Source organism: Salvelinus sp. IW2-2015, unplaced genomic scaffold (genome assembly GCF_002910315.2).
Source record: "Salvelinus sp. IW2-2015 unplaced genomic scaffold, ASM291031v2 Un_scaffold976, whole genome shotgun sequence".
Taxonomy (NCBI): Eukaryota; Metazoa; Chordata; class Actinopteri; order Salmoniformes; family Salmonidae; genus Salvelinus; species Salvelinus sp. IW2-2015.
This window is the reverse complement of record NW_019942669.1, coordinates 112,236-125,293: the sequence shown is the minus strand read 5'-3', so window position 1 is coordinate 125,293 and position 13,058 is coordinate 112,236. Positions and strand designations below refer to the sequence as shown.

Genomic DNA, 13,058 nt, shown 5'->3' with positions numbered 1-13,058 from the left:
ACCCCCTCCTCTCCTCTGTAAACTTTCCCAGGGTCGTTGCTTGTAAATGAGATGTGTTCTCAGTCAACCGTACCTGGTTAAATAAAACAAAAAAAATAATATAGGACAAAGTGCTTTTCCCAAATGGTTCCCCCGATATAGTGCACTACTTTTGAACATTGGACCTGGGCAAAAAAGTAGTGCAACTATGTTTAGCGGATATGAGTTGTTCTATTTGCGGAACACAGAACAGCAGAATGTGCTACAGCAGTCAGGAAATACATAGAGCTATAACCAGGCAGAGTGAGGCCATGGATAAGGAATTGGCCATGTAAGACATCCTGTACCGGAAGAGTAGAGGGAGTAGATAAACCATTGGTGACGCGTAACACACACACCACGGTACATGCGTGCAATACGCCCCCACCACACACACACACACACAGGCGTACTTGCCGTCGCCATACCGCACCACCTACACACAACACACACAAACCACATCACACCACATCACACAACACACTCACACACACACACAGGCAACAGCCCACACACACCCACACACTCACAAAACACACACACACACAGCCAAACCAACACACAACAACAACACACACAACACACCCACACACACACACCAACAACACACACACACTGGAGGATAAAGGGAGAACAAAAGTAAACACTGCTATCTGTTCTCTGTAGAAGCTTACTAAACGTGGACCAATTAAAATTTTATCCTTGAATGGAAAGAAAATAAAATAAAAGGTTTAGCAAAAGTCACCGAGTGACTTAATTTTTAGTGCAGTATTAGAGATAGACTCGCGATGAGTAACCAATTTCTGCACCAAATTGATAATAAAATAAGCTTTTTGTGCGTATGGCAAAATTACTGGGATCTTTTATTTCAGCTCATGAAACATGGGACCAACACTTTACTGTTGCATTTTTTTTGTTCATTTATTAGTAAAGTCCGAGTAGTTAACATGCTAAGTAGATGCAAAATGGATCAAAAAGTTTAAGTAGTTGACAAAGTTGCTAATAGAGCTAAAGTTGGTCCACGATGAGAATTCGAACTCGGCAACCTTTGGGTTGGTAGAGTAACGATTATCATAGTAATTTGAGGGGTTTCCGGATTTACCATTTGACTATGATGGTCTAGTTTCTAGAGATCTCGAGGCATGGGCCCATGTATAAACACCTGCAGTGCATTTCGGAAGGTAAACGTATTCAGACCTTTTTTCACAATTGTCTTGATAAGATTACTAGCGTCTTATTCTATAAATTGATTAAATCGTTGTTTTCCCCTCATCCAAGTCTACACACGAAACTACCCCCTATGATAAGGGCAAAATCAGGTTTTGAATTATATATAGTAAAAAAAATGATAATATTACATTTTACATAAGTATTCAGACCCGTTACTAAGTACGTTGTTGAAGCACCTTTTGGCGGACGATTACAGCATTGAGTCTTCATTGGGTATTGAGGCTACACAAGCTTGGTACACCTGTATTTGGACAAGTTTCGTCCCACTTCTTCTCTTGCAGATCCTCTCAAGCTCTGTCAGGTTGGATAGGGAGTGTTGCTGCAGCAGCTATTTTCAGGTCTCCCAGAGACGTTTGATCGGGTTCAAGTCGGCCTCTGGCTGGGTCATTCAAGGGCATTCAGAGACTTTCCTGAAGACACTCCTGCGTGTTCTTGGCTGTTGTGCTTAAGGGTCGTTGTCCTAGTCTGTGGAAGGTGAACCTTCGCCCCAGTCTGAAGTCCTGAGCAACACTGGAGGCAGGTTTTCATCAAGGTTCTCTATGTACTTTGCTCCGTTCATCTTTCCCTCCTCGATCCTGACTAGTCTCCCACGTCCCTGCTGCTGAAAAACGGATCCCCACTATCATCGGATGCTGGCCTACCACCATGCTTCACCGTAGAGGATGGTCTGCATTGGGCCAGGTGGAATGAGTATACCAGATCACCAGTTAATTTGTTGGGAAAGGGGTAGGGAGCGTAGTGAGAGGGTAGGAGGTATGTGTGGTGTGATAGTCGATGAAGTACACGGTGGTGGTGTGAGGGAGAGCTGTTGTGAGTGAGGGGTGAGCACGGGCAGCCGATGGGTTAGGGTAGGGTAGCTTGAGCGTCGAGCAGCTGGCGCACGTGGCGGGGGAGTGGCAAGTGCGGCGTGACGGGATGAGCTTTTGCGAGAGAGAGGCGTGGCGGAAGGTTGCGGAGAGCGGGAGGAGTCGGGGAGGTAGAGTTATGGAGAAAGGGCTGCGCCGCGCGCGAGCGGTGGCAGGGGCGCCGGTGTGCGTGTGTGGTGGCAGAGACGGTGGGCGGCTGTCGGTGGGTGACGCGGAGGTAGAGAAAGAGAAGTGAGGATTGGTGTGGGCGGCGCCAGTGCGGCCAGCGGCGACCGGAGCCCGCGGCCGTGCCGGGGGGTGGGGAACAAAGTGAAGCGAGGGGGCGCTGGAGGGGTGGGAGAGGTGGGCTGAGGCGGAGGTGAGGCCGGAGGGCCCTCACGTTCTACACTTCCACGACGTTTTGTGACGCTTACCGGCCATTCAGGGCAAAGATGTTTCAATCTTATGGTTTCATCAGAGGCCAGAGAATCTTTATTTTCTCCCATCATCAGAGTTCATTGGTACGGTGCCTTTTTGGCAAACTCCAAGCAGGCTTGTCATGTGCCTTTTTACTTGAGAAGTGGCTTCCGTCTGGGTCACTCTACCCAATAAAGGCCCTGAATTGAGTGGAGAGATGTTAATGCAGCGATGTGTTGTCTTCTGGAAGGTATCGTTCCATCCACAGAAGGAATCTCTGGTGACTTCTGTCATAGTGACCATACTGGGGTTCTTGGTCCCTCCTTGACCAATGGCGCACTTCTCCCCTTGATTGCTCAGTATGTATCCGTTGCGAGCCAGCTCTTAAGGAAGAGTCTTGGCGGTTCACAATTTTCTATCCATTTAAGCAATTGTATGGCCAGGTGTGGAATGATCTATGAAATGAATGAGCCAATTGGAAGCTGGGGATGATTAGGTGACCGTGATGGTATGAGGGTCAGATTGGGAATGTAGCCAGGACACCGGGGTTAACACCCCTACTCTTAAGATAAGTGCCATGGGATCATTTAGTGACCACAGAGAGTCAGGACACCCGTTTAACATCACATCTGGAAGACAGCACCCTACCCAGGGCAATGTCCCCATTCACTGCCCTGGGGAATTGGGAAAACATTTTTAGACCAAAGGAAAGAGTGCCTCTTACTGGCCCTCCAACATCACTTTCAGCAGCATCTGGTCTCCCATCCAGGACCAACCCTGCTTAGCTTCAGAGGCAAGGCAGCAGTGAGATGCAGGGTGGTATACTGCTAGCAGGGTGGTATACTGCTGGCAACTATCTGTTTCCGCTGCCTTACTGCGTGGCTCTGCTCACTACTGTCATCTTCTTCCACTATTATACAACCCAATTACAGCAACACAGAACAGAAGCTTTGTTTCCACTGGCCTCACACACACACAGACATGSATGRGCAAAAMACACACACAMACACACACAGTATGCAAACGTGTGTTAGTGCTACAGCGATAGGTGAAGGCTATCAGCTGATGTCTGTTACCACGTCCTTACCTACCTATTCATGTAAAGGGGTTTTATTGATTTACGCAGATCCCAACAGCACATTTGAATTGAATATTTCTCTAAATCCAGTTAGCTGGAGCACTGGAGGTTTAGTAAAATACCCTAGAATTGGCCCAGACCCTGCTGGCTACCAACTGTCCAATAAAYAGAATATGGAAATGTGCAGAAAGCAGAATTCCCGTTGGTGCTGTGCGGGAGATTCTTCAGGGACGTGCGCACAAACACACACCAGGGTTTCCTTTACCCAGTAATTGCTGACTTTTGATGGAAAAGCCGAATAAGATTAGTCCGTTCGAAGAAAAAATAGTATTCCCATTTCAAAATACAAACTGTTTTGCAGCCGGTCAATTGGAATACCGGTATATCTATTGGTGTTTGGTAAATTGGTTATAGATGTTTGTGTTGATTGCCCCCTGGGTAAGGTCTGCTTCCCATCTGCTTCCCAGATGGACTATATGTCCCTAGTCAAATTAAGCAACCCTAGCTAGTGTGTTTAAATCAAATCCTAGTCCAATTAGCAACCATGGCGTAAGTTGGTTGGAGTATGATCCTAGTCAAAGTGGGAGAGACCCATGCCTCAAGGTTGTTAACTAATCCTAGTCATATTAATAGCAAGCCACCTGCTATGGTCTGTATAACACCTAATCATTATTAGCAACCATAGTCTACGTTGTTAACAATGACTAGTTCGCAAATTAGCAACACACTAGCTAGTTGTTGGATAATCCTAGTCCATGATTGAGCAATCGCATGGCTTAGTTGTTTGACAATCCTCAGTCCATGATTTAGCAACCCATGCTAGTTCGTTTAACATCCTAGTTCATATTAGCAACGCATGCTGTAGTTGTTAACAATCCTAGTCAAAATTAGCACCCATGCCTAAGTTGTTGAAACCAATCATTCACGCATTAGTTCTACAATCTAGTCTATTAGCAACCCATGCTAGTTGTTGACAATCCTAGTCATATTAGCAACCCATGGCTAGTTGTTGACAATCCTAGTCATATTAGCAAACCCATGTGCTTTATGTTCGTTGAACAATCCCATAAGTCATAATATTAGCAACCCCATGCTAGTTTGATTGGCAATGTCCTAGTATATAGCAACAATACAGTAGCGACATCCCTAGCATAGCTCCTCAGTCTGTTATACATATCGCTAGTCATAATTAAGCAACCCATGCTTAGTTGGATGAATTAACTCCGCTAGTCATTATTAGGCAAACGCCTATGCTGAGCTTGTTTGGAACAATCCTAGTCTATTAGCAACCCATAGCTATCAGTTGTTGACAATCCTAGTATCAATAGCAACCAGTGCTTAGTTGTATGACAAATGGCCCTCTGTCATAGTTAGCACTGCGATGGGCAAGTTGATGATAATCTAGTGCATATTAGCAACGCGCTCATGCTAGTTGAATGATAATCCGTAGTCATGTATTGGAGGCAACGCTGCTGTTGTTGACAATTCCTAGGAGGTCATATTATGCAACGGGCTGCATATGTTGTTGACGAGGCCTAGTCATAATTAGCAACCCATGCTAGTTTGTTGCACAATGCTTAGTGCATAATTAGCAAACCCATCCGCTATTTGTTGTTAACAATCCTAGTCATGATTAGCAACCATGCTAGTTGTTGAACAATGCCTAGTCAAATTAGCAACCCATGCTAAGTTGTTGATAATCCTAGTATTGATTAGCAACCCATGCCTAGTTGTTGACAATCCTAGTCATATTAGAACGCCTGCTAGTTGTTGACAATCCTAGTCATATTAAAAGCAACAGCCATGCTAGTTGTTGACAATCCTAGTCATATTAGCAACACCTATGCTAGTTGTTGACAATCCTAGGTCATATTGGCAACCCATGCTAGTTTGGTTGACAATCGCTAGTCATATTAGCAACCCATGCTAGTTGTTGACAAAATGAATGTCAAGATTAGCAAACCCATGCTAAGTTGTTTGATAAATCCCTAGTCATATTAGCACCCCATGACTAGTTGTTGAGACTCACCTAGTCCATCACCCTTCGAGTAAGCAGCCATTGCTAAGTGATGTTGACAATCCTAGTCCATATTAGCAACCCATTGCTAGTTGTTGAAATCCTAGTCATATTAGCAACCCATGCTAGTTGTTGAACAATCCTAGTCATGATCTAGCAACCGCATGCTAGTTGTTGACAATCCTGTCATAATTTAAGCAACCCCATGCCTAGTTGGTTAACAATCCTAGTCATATTAGCAACCCATGCTAGTTGTTTGACAATCCTAGTCATATTAGCAACCCCATGCTAAGTTGTTTGAGCAATCCTAGTATATTAGCAACCCATGCTAGTTGTTGGCATCTTTATATCTCCCATCTTTCTAATTTCGAACTGATATTTTTCATCTGTTATATGAACCAGCTCGCATGTGCGGTGGTAAGAGAAAAAAAACGTTAAAAAGCAATAGCTAAACTATGATGTCGTCAATTATAAGGCGCAGCAAACGCGCACAAGGCAGTAAAGTTCATTTGCAAAGTGGTGTGTGACTGCTGATTGAAGCCTGTGTGTCGTTTGATGGGAACTCGGAACACTGAATTATGCAAATGAACCTATAGACCAATAAGCCATAAACCAGTCAAATACATTTACATCGACTGATATTTCCATCAGAGACAAGGCTAAAATGCATTATGTCACAATAGGATTTTTTTTGTTCTTTCTTTTTACTTATTGGCTTCTTTTGGGGGGGGGGGGGGACAAAAGCCGGCAAATTACCGGTTAAGCGGGGTCCGGTAAATTTCTCACAATGTCCTGTAATTTAAAAATGCTGCTGGTCAAATGTCTGGCGCCAAACCCTGACACACCACAAGCCGGGAGGATACTGACCTGGCCTTCGCTCTTAAAAGAGCTGTTTAGAATCTCCCTGCTCTTAGCAATAAAAGGGCCAGCCTGGCTAAACCTGCTGACTCGGTGATGCTATCTCTCTTAACCTCACAAACAAGACACACAACACACACTATTCTCCACCCTTCTCCCATCTGACTGAATCCATACCACAAGAGAAAGAAAAAAAATTGTGTCATGCAAAAAAAACACAACAAACAATATAACGTCTGATCTTCCGCGACTGGCCAGAAGAACAATGCCTGCGATGCTTTTTCAGTTTCAGACAGTTTTCTGGCTGACCAACCTCAGGAGAGAAAGAAGAAGCACACAGACCTTAACTGCCCTGGCCTGGAGACTGACAGAGGGGAAAAAAGCTCATATTCACTACCGCCGTTCAGATTTCCTATCACCTCTGCATGGAATGCAGGAATAGCTCCAATCAGTAGGAAGGTGAAGACACGGAGCAAGACGTGAGAGATGCAGAGAGAGAAGGAAAGGGAGAAAGAGAAGAGGGGGGGGGGAGAGAGGGAGAAAGGAGAGAGATAGCAAGAGAGAGAGAGAGAGAGAGAGAGAGGAGAGAGAGAGAGAGAGAGAGAGAGAGAGAGAGAGAGAGAAAAGATATGCAGAGAGAGAAATTGTAGGGAGAGAGATAGTAGGGAGAGAAGAGAGGGAGTGAGAGAGAAAGGAGAGGAAGAAGAGAGAGAGAGAGAGAGAGAGAGAGAGAGAAGAGAGAGAGAAGAGAGAGAGAGAGAGAAATGCAGAGAGATGCAGAGAGAGATGCAGAGAGAGTATGGCAGAGAGAGGAGAGGGAGAGAGAGGGAGAGAGTGAGAGAGATGGGTGAGAGAGTAGAGAGAAGGAGAAGGGAGAGAAAAAGAAGAAGGAGAAGGGAGAGAAAAGAGAGAGAAGGGAGAGAAAAAGAAAGAAGAGAAGGGAGAGAAAAGAAAGAGAGAAGGGAGAGAGCGAGAAGAGAGTGAGGGTAGGAGAGGAGAGAGAGAGAGAGAAAGAGAGAGAGAGAGAAAGAGAGAGAAGAGAGAGAGAGAAGAGAGAGAGAAAGAGAGAGAGAGAGAAAGAGAGAGAAAGAGGAGAGAGAGAGAGAGAGAGAGAGAGAGGAGAGAGAGAGAGAGAGAGAGAGAGAGAGAGAGAGAGAGAGAGAGAGAGAGAGAGAGAGAGAGAGAGAGAGAGAGAGAGAGAGAGAGAGAGAGAGAGAGAGAGAAGAGAGAGAGAGAGAGAGAGAGAGAGAGAGAGAGAGAGAGAGAGAGAGAGAAGAGAGAGAGAGAAGAGAGAGAGAGAGAGGAGAGGAGAGAGAGAGGAGAGAGTAGGGAGAAGGAGAAGGGAGAGAAAAAGAAGGGAGAGAGCGAGAAGGAGTGAGGGTAGGCGAGAGAGAGAGAGATGGGTGAGAGAGTAGGGAGAAGGAGAAGGGAGAGAAAGAGAGAGCGATGCGAGAGAGATAGTGAAGTATGTCCAATGTATGACCACATTAGAGATAATTGCCACAGATCTGCAAGCACAGCAGCAAAATGTGTGRGCCGTTGTCATGAGAAAAGGGCAGCAAGTGGAGCACAGACAACATTGTAAATACAACATTAGTGATGCACTGATGACATTTTTGGCCGATACCGATATCCRATATTTTCCTTGCCAAAAAACCTGATACYGATAASCGATATTTAACATTTTAGCCGTCTTTTAAGCATTCTAGTACAGTTAAATAGTTAACACACACACACATGGACGCAGCGGTCTGTATACTATAGCTAGCTGTCATCTAAAATAACCCTAATTTATAAGACAGTTCTTATTTTATTAATGGTGGTCGGACCCATCTATGTGAAGCTAGCCACAATAAGGATTAGCCACAATTGTGGACTTTGCAGTTAGCCTTCAAAATAAAAGTATGGAATAATTCYACTATTTGTATTAATTTGCATCACTGTCAATKACATACTTTTATTTTGAAGGAAAACCGCAAATTCCACTATTGTGCCTAATTCTTATTGTGGCTAGCGTCACAACACATAACCCTCTCCGGTCGAGCCTCAGTAGCCAGATGAAGCTAGCTGGCTGCTTATAACATTAGCTTTGGGCAACAGGGTTAGGCACCTATTTATTTTCTTGAACCAAAGTTCAATTTCAATAGGAGAACAACAAGTGTCTATCTAGCTAATACTTACTCACAAGGATTCCTAAATCATTGCTAAGAATAATGAAAATGACTGCAGTTTCTACTGGTCATTGTTTTCAGGCTGGTTGTATTGGTGCTAGCTAGATACTAAGCTAAAGCTAGCTACCCCAGAAGTTGCGATCGAACAAGTGATGCTTTATTACCTACGCGGTATTGTAAACACATCGTTCGTGTCCATGGTTTGCTTGTTTGCAGAATTTTATGCACAGCTTTGACAGTGCTACTGTATCTTTATGGACATGGAACGACCCATAGTCGTTCCATAGTCRTGAAGCTAATAGCAGTGACGCTATTTCTGTGTAACTCCGGTAGGGCAACATCTGAAAAATAGCACACTTGGTAGTGTGCACCGGTGTTCGACCAGTCGGCGAAAGCCAACATCACCCACGACAGAGAACGGTTGATTGTCAAGGGCTATGAATTCCATTATCTTGGTGTTAATGGATTTCGCCTTTGAGTTGTCTCGCTGAAATTGTCTTACTCTTTCAAATGMCTGCTCGACTTGTTGACTGCTCGMTCCACACAGCAGACATTGTGGGCTWGGTSAGGAATRCTGTGTTGCACGTGTAGCGCAACATTTKAMGTGGCGTTACTACGTCATGTACCTACGTTATATAGGTATGCACGTTAGCTTTSACATCGGTTTTTAACATCGGCGTTAAACTAAACATCGGCCGATACCAATGTTGGCATTTTTAGCTAATATTGTCCGATTCCAATATGTTCACCGATATATCGTGCATATCCTACACCTATATGTATCTGTTTATYTATTTTCCCATTTAAACTTCAACTATTTGCACACTGTAYATRGCCAATAATATAACATTTGAAATGTCTATATTCTTTTAAAACTTTTGTGAGTGTAATGTTTACTGATTGTTTATTTCCCTTTTGTTTATTGTCTATTCCATTTGCTTTGGMAATGTAAAAAAWGTCCCATGCCAATAAAGCCCTTTGAATTGAATTGAGAGACAGAAGGGAGAGAGAGAATTGAGAAAGGMCRCCGYAGACAGACCTGGCTCTCAAGAGAAGACAGGCTCTGTGCACACTGCCCACAAAATGAGGTGGAAACTGAGCTGCACTTCCTAACCTCCTGCCCAATGTATGACCAAATTAGAGACATATTTCCTTCAGATTACACAGACACAAAGAATTAAAAAACAAACCCAATTTTGATAAACTCCCATATCTACTGGGTGAAATTCCACAGTGTATCATCACAGCAGCAAGATGTGTGACCTGTTGCCACAAGAAAAGGGCAACCAGTGAAGAACAAACACCATTGTAAATACAAACCATATTTATGTTTATTTACTATCCCTTTTGTACTTTAACTATTTGCAAATGATTTGACATTTAAAATGTCTTTATTCTTTTGGAACGTTTGTAAGTGTAATGTTTACTGTTACATTTTTTATTGTTTATTTCACTTTGTTTATTATCTATTTCACTTGCTTTGGCAATGTAAACATATGTTTCCCAAGACAATAAAGCCCTTAAAATGAAATTGAACATTTAATTGAGAGAGAGAGAGAGAGAGAAAGAGAAAAGAGAGAGAGACCCACATAGATCTCAGTCACATCAAGAGTGACTGAGGAAAATGATCCCTTTTCATCTATTAGGTAAACCTGCATAAAGAACACATACAGTATGCCTACAAACAAACACAAGGCTGAGTTCTCCATAGTAAAAACTGCTTTTAAAGTCTAAATGTGTGTGTGTGTGTGTCCCATACATCACATTGACTCCAACATCTAGTCCAGGGTCAACGTAAATTCTATTAATGGAAGATAAGCCAATACCAAGAGTCATCCAATCACCTCTCTGTATCCACGGCAATGACAACTGAAACTGTATGGTGCTGTATAGGAGAGGAGCGCCGCTGTATTCCCCTTTTAATGATGACAACTGCTGTCCGTTTATTGAGCTCATAGGACGGGTGAACAGTTACACACTGTATATTCTGTGTGAGACTTGACATTTTCTCGGATTATGTTTATCAAGCCCACAGTAGTCCTTAGACGAGGACAGTTCCATTATGTGGTGATTGTGAACTGAAAAACAGGGTGTTCTCCATTCTAACTGTGCAGTGAATTCACACATTTTTCTGACCACAGCTTCCTCTTCACCAACAGAAATAACACTAAAACTTGATTGCATTCAAGATAAAAGGTATTTTTATGTGGCTGGTCACTGTAATTTTCTCTCGTAAACATAACATTCCCCAAGTGACAACCACTTGACCAGACATCTCTGCAATATATGAACTAAGCATCATACACATCTCCCACTGGGCACTCAATAGGAGAAAACAAAAAGGCCATGGAGTCATCAGAGTGGCAGTAAATGTGACAGAGGGTCTTTCTAAAGTGACAAAGCTCTGAACTTTAACCTTTACCCCATGGGAACACACCCTCTCTCGCTCTATTCAGATGGCCATACATTGGAGTCCACTCCAGCACCAAAACATGCTMATTTGTGACACTTGAAAAAGCAGGTAGGTTGGAAGAAGCTACATGTAAGCATATTGCCCAATATTTCTAATCTGTCATTCTGTACCTTTACATAACAAATTCTAATCATATTCAATAAACAAAACATTTTGGCACCACACATCTATGCCCACAAACTATTTGCTATTTCTGCCAGCAAAAAGAGCAATTTCGAGCCATATGCGGAGCATTACGCTAAACTCACACTTGCTTGCTTGCACACACACACACACACACACACACACACACACACATATGAGGAAGAGATGAGAGGGACACAAACCTCAATGAGGAAATAAGCCCCAGTGTTTTTCTCTTTGTTCCCAGACACTCATGTTGGAGAGTTTCACAGAGAACATGGCAATGAAACTGTGAAACCATGACAATAAAGCAACATACTGGTTTGTTTACTTTAGACCTCGATTTGTTTACTCGAGTATTGCTTACAGACATGAGAAAGAGCGCAGATCGCAGAGCAGTCAAAACAGCAAAACCAGAAGTAAAATCTACAACCATTTCCAAATACATTTCCAAGACACGCCACAAACACAATGCATTCATTTAAACAATTTCTAGTACTAATTTTGATAACGATTCATTTAAAATTGCTATATATTATGAAGCAAATGGTGACTGTTTAGTGTTGATACGATTTAGCCATAATAGTACTAGCTACTAGCCTAAACACTCCTCTTAATAGCCTATTCACTGCGGAAGTTCCGACACCTGCTCCAGTAGGTGATGAACAACACATACGATGTTATAACACCGTCTATTGATGGCTGCTTTTCTGAGCAAACAAATATTCACATGTATAKGAATAGTTACTAGTGTCAAAAAGGTGACAAATGGATTAGTCAGTCCTATAGAAAYACACGTCCAACAGCACAGGTGGTGAAAACATCGACGTATAGCGAGTGAGTATATCATTTGCTTTTGGCTAGTTTGCTTGATAGTCAAAAAAGTGATTTGTTCGTTATTTACATTTACCATTAGAGTTGATTAAATTAGCAACAATGTACCAATTCACAAAACAGTATATTTTCCTTAGTTGTCTAGAACAATTAGTTACACAGTTGTTACAAAGTTAGCTAGCTACAACAGCTACACCGACACACAGGTCCCGGTGACCCTGCATGCCACTCCGTCGAGAGATCGAGCGAGCTTGCTACAGACCGGAGCCCACATTTGTTTCTCGCCCGCAAGCTGTGTGACTACTTTATCCCCGAACAAAAAGGGTTCGATGTAAAAATATATGCTGACTACTTACGGTGTGTTACTGAAGTGGGRAAAGATATCCAAACATACGTTGGTTGATAACAGGCACAGTTCTGACACTCGCTGGTAGGACCAAAAACCAAGTGCCGACGTTCAGCGAAAGAGCTCGCACGTTTGACACCAGCACGAACCGCCTGCTAGTTTCTTTCTTGCACGGAATTCAAAGATGAATGGTAACTGCGCAGGCGTGGACAGGATCAGTTTATTATGAGCGCTGAGAAAGCGGCAGCATTGGGTATACTGACAGGATGGGTAGACAGTGGCATGGTGCACGGAGAGCAAAACATCAAGCTGAAATATATCACAGCCATATAAACTACTATAAATAACATGTCTATGCATTTACTTGGTAAATGTGTAGTAAGAGCTGCACTATTCACATTTACACACAGGATATTGATTAAGACACAAACTTATTACGGGGACTTCAATTACTGCTCTGTGGCGTTTGTATGGGAACATTCTTTTTGGATAAATAAAAAGTTTATTTTGTGCAAGATATGTCTCATTTCCAGGCTATTTGTGTCTCCATTCAAATTGAKCATTGATTTCTTCCAGCCACACAGTCTAATAAATAATTCAAGTAGGTTATAGCAGCCTGCCTAGCTGCACCAACAAATAGACTATTCT

The 13,058-nt window shown here is 43.0% G+C and overlaps 1 protein-coding gene across 1 annotated transcript in view; it reads right to left on the bottom strand.

The window, feature by feature from the left end:
* The window catches only part of LOC112069314 (spermatid perinuclear RNA-binding protein-like), a 228,774-nt gene extending 216,187 nt beyond the window's left edge, over positions 1 to 12,587 (bottom strand). Inside the window, exon 1 of the mRNA XM_024136621.2 lies at positions 12,421 to 12,587. The gene's annotated coding sequence lies outside the window, so the exon portion shown is untranslated. The remainder of the gene's footprint in view (positions 1 to 12,420) is intronic.
* Positions 12,588 to 13,058: the final 471 nt, after the last annotated feature.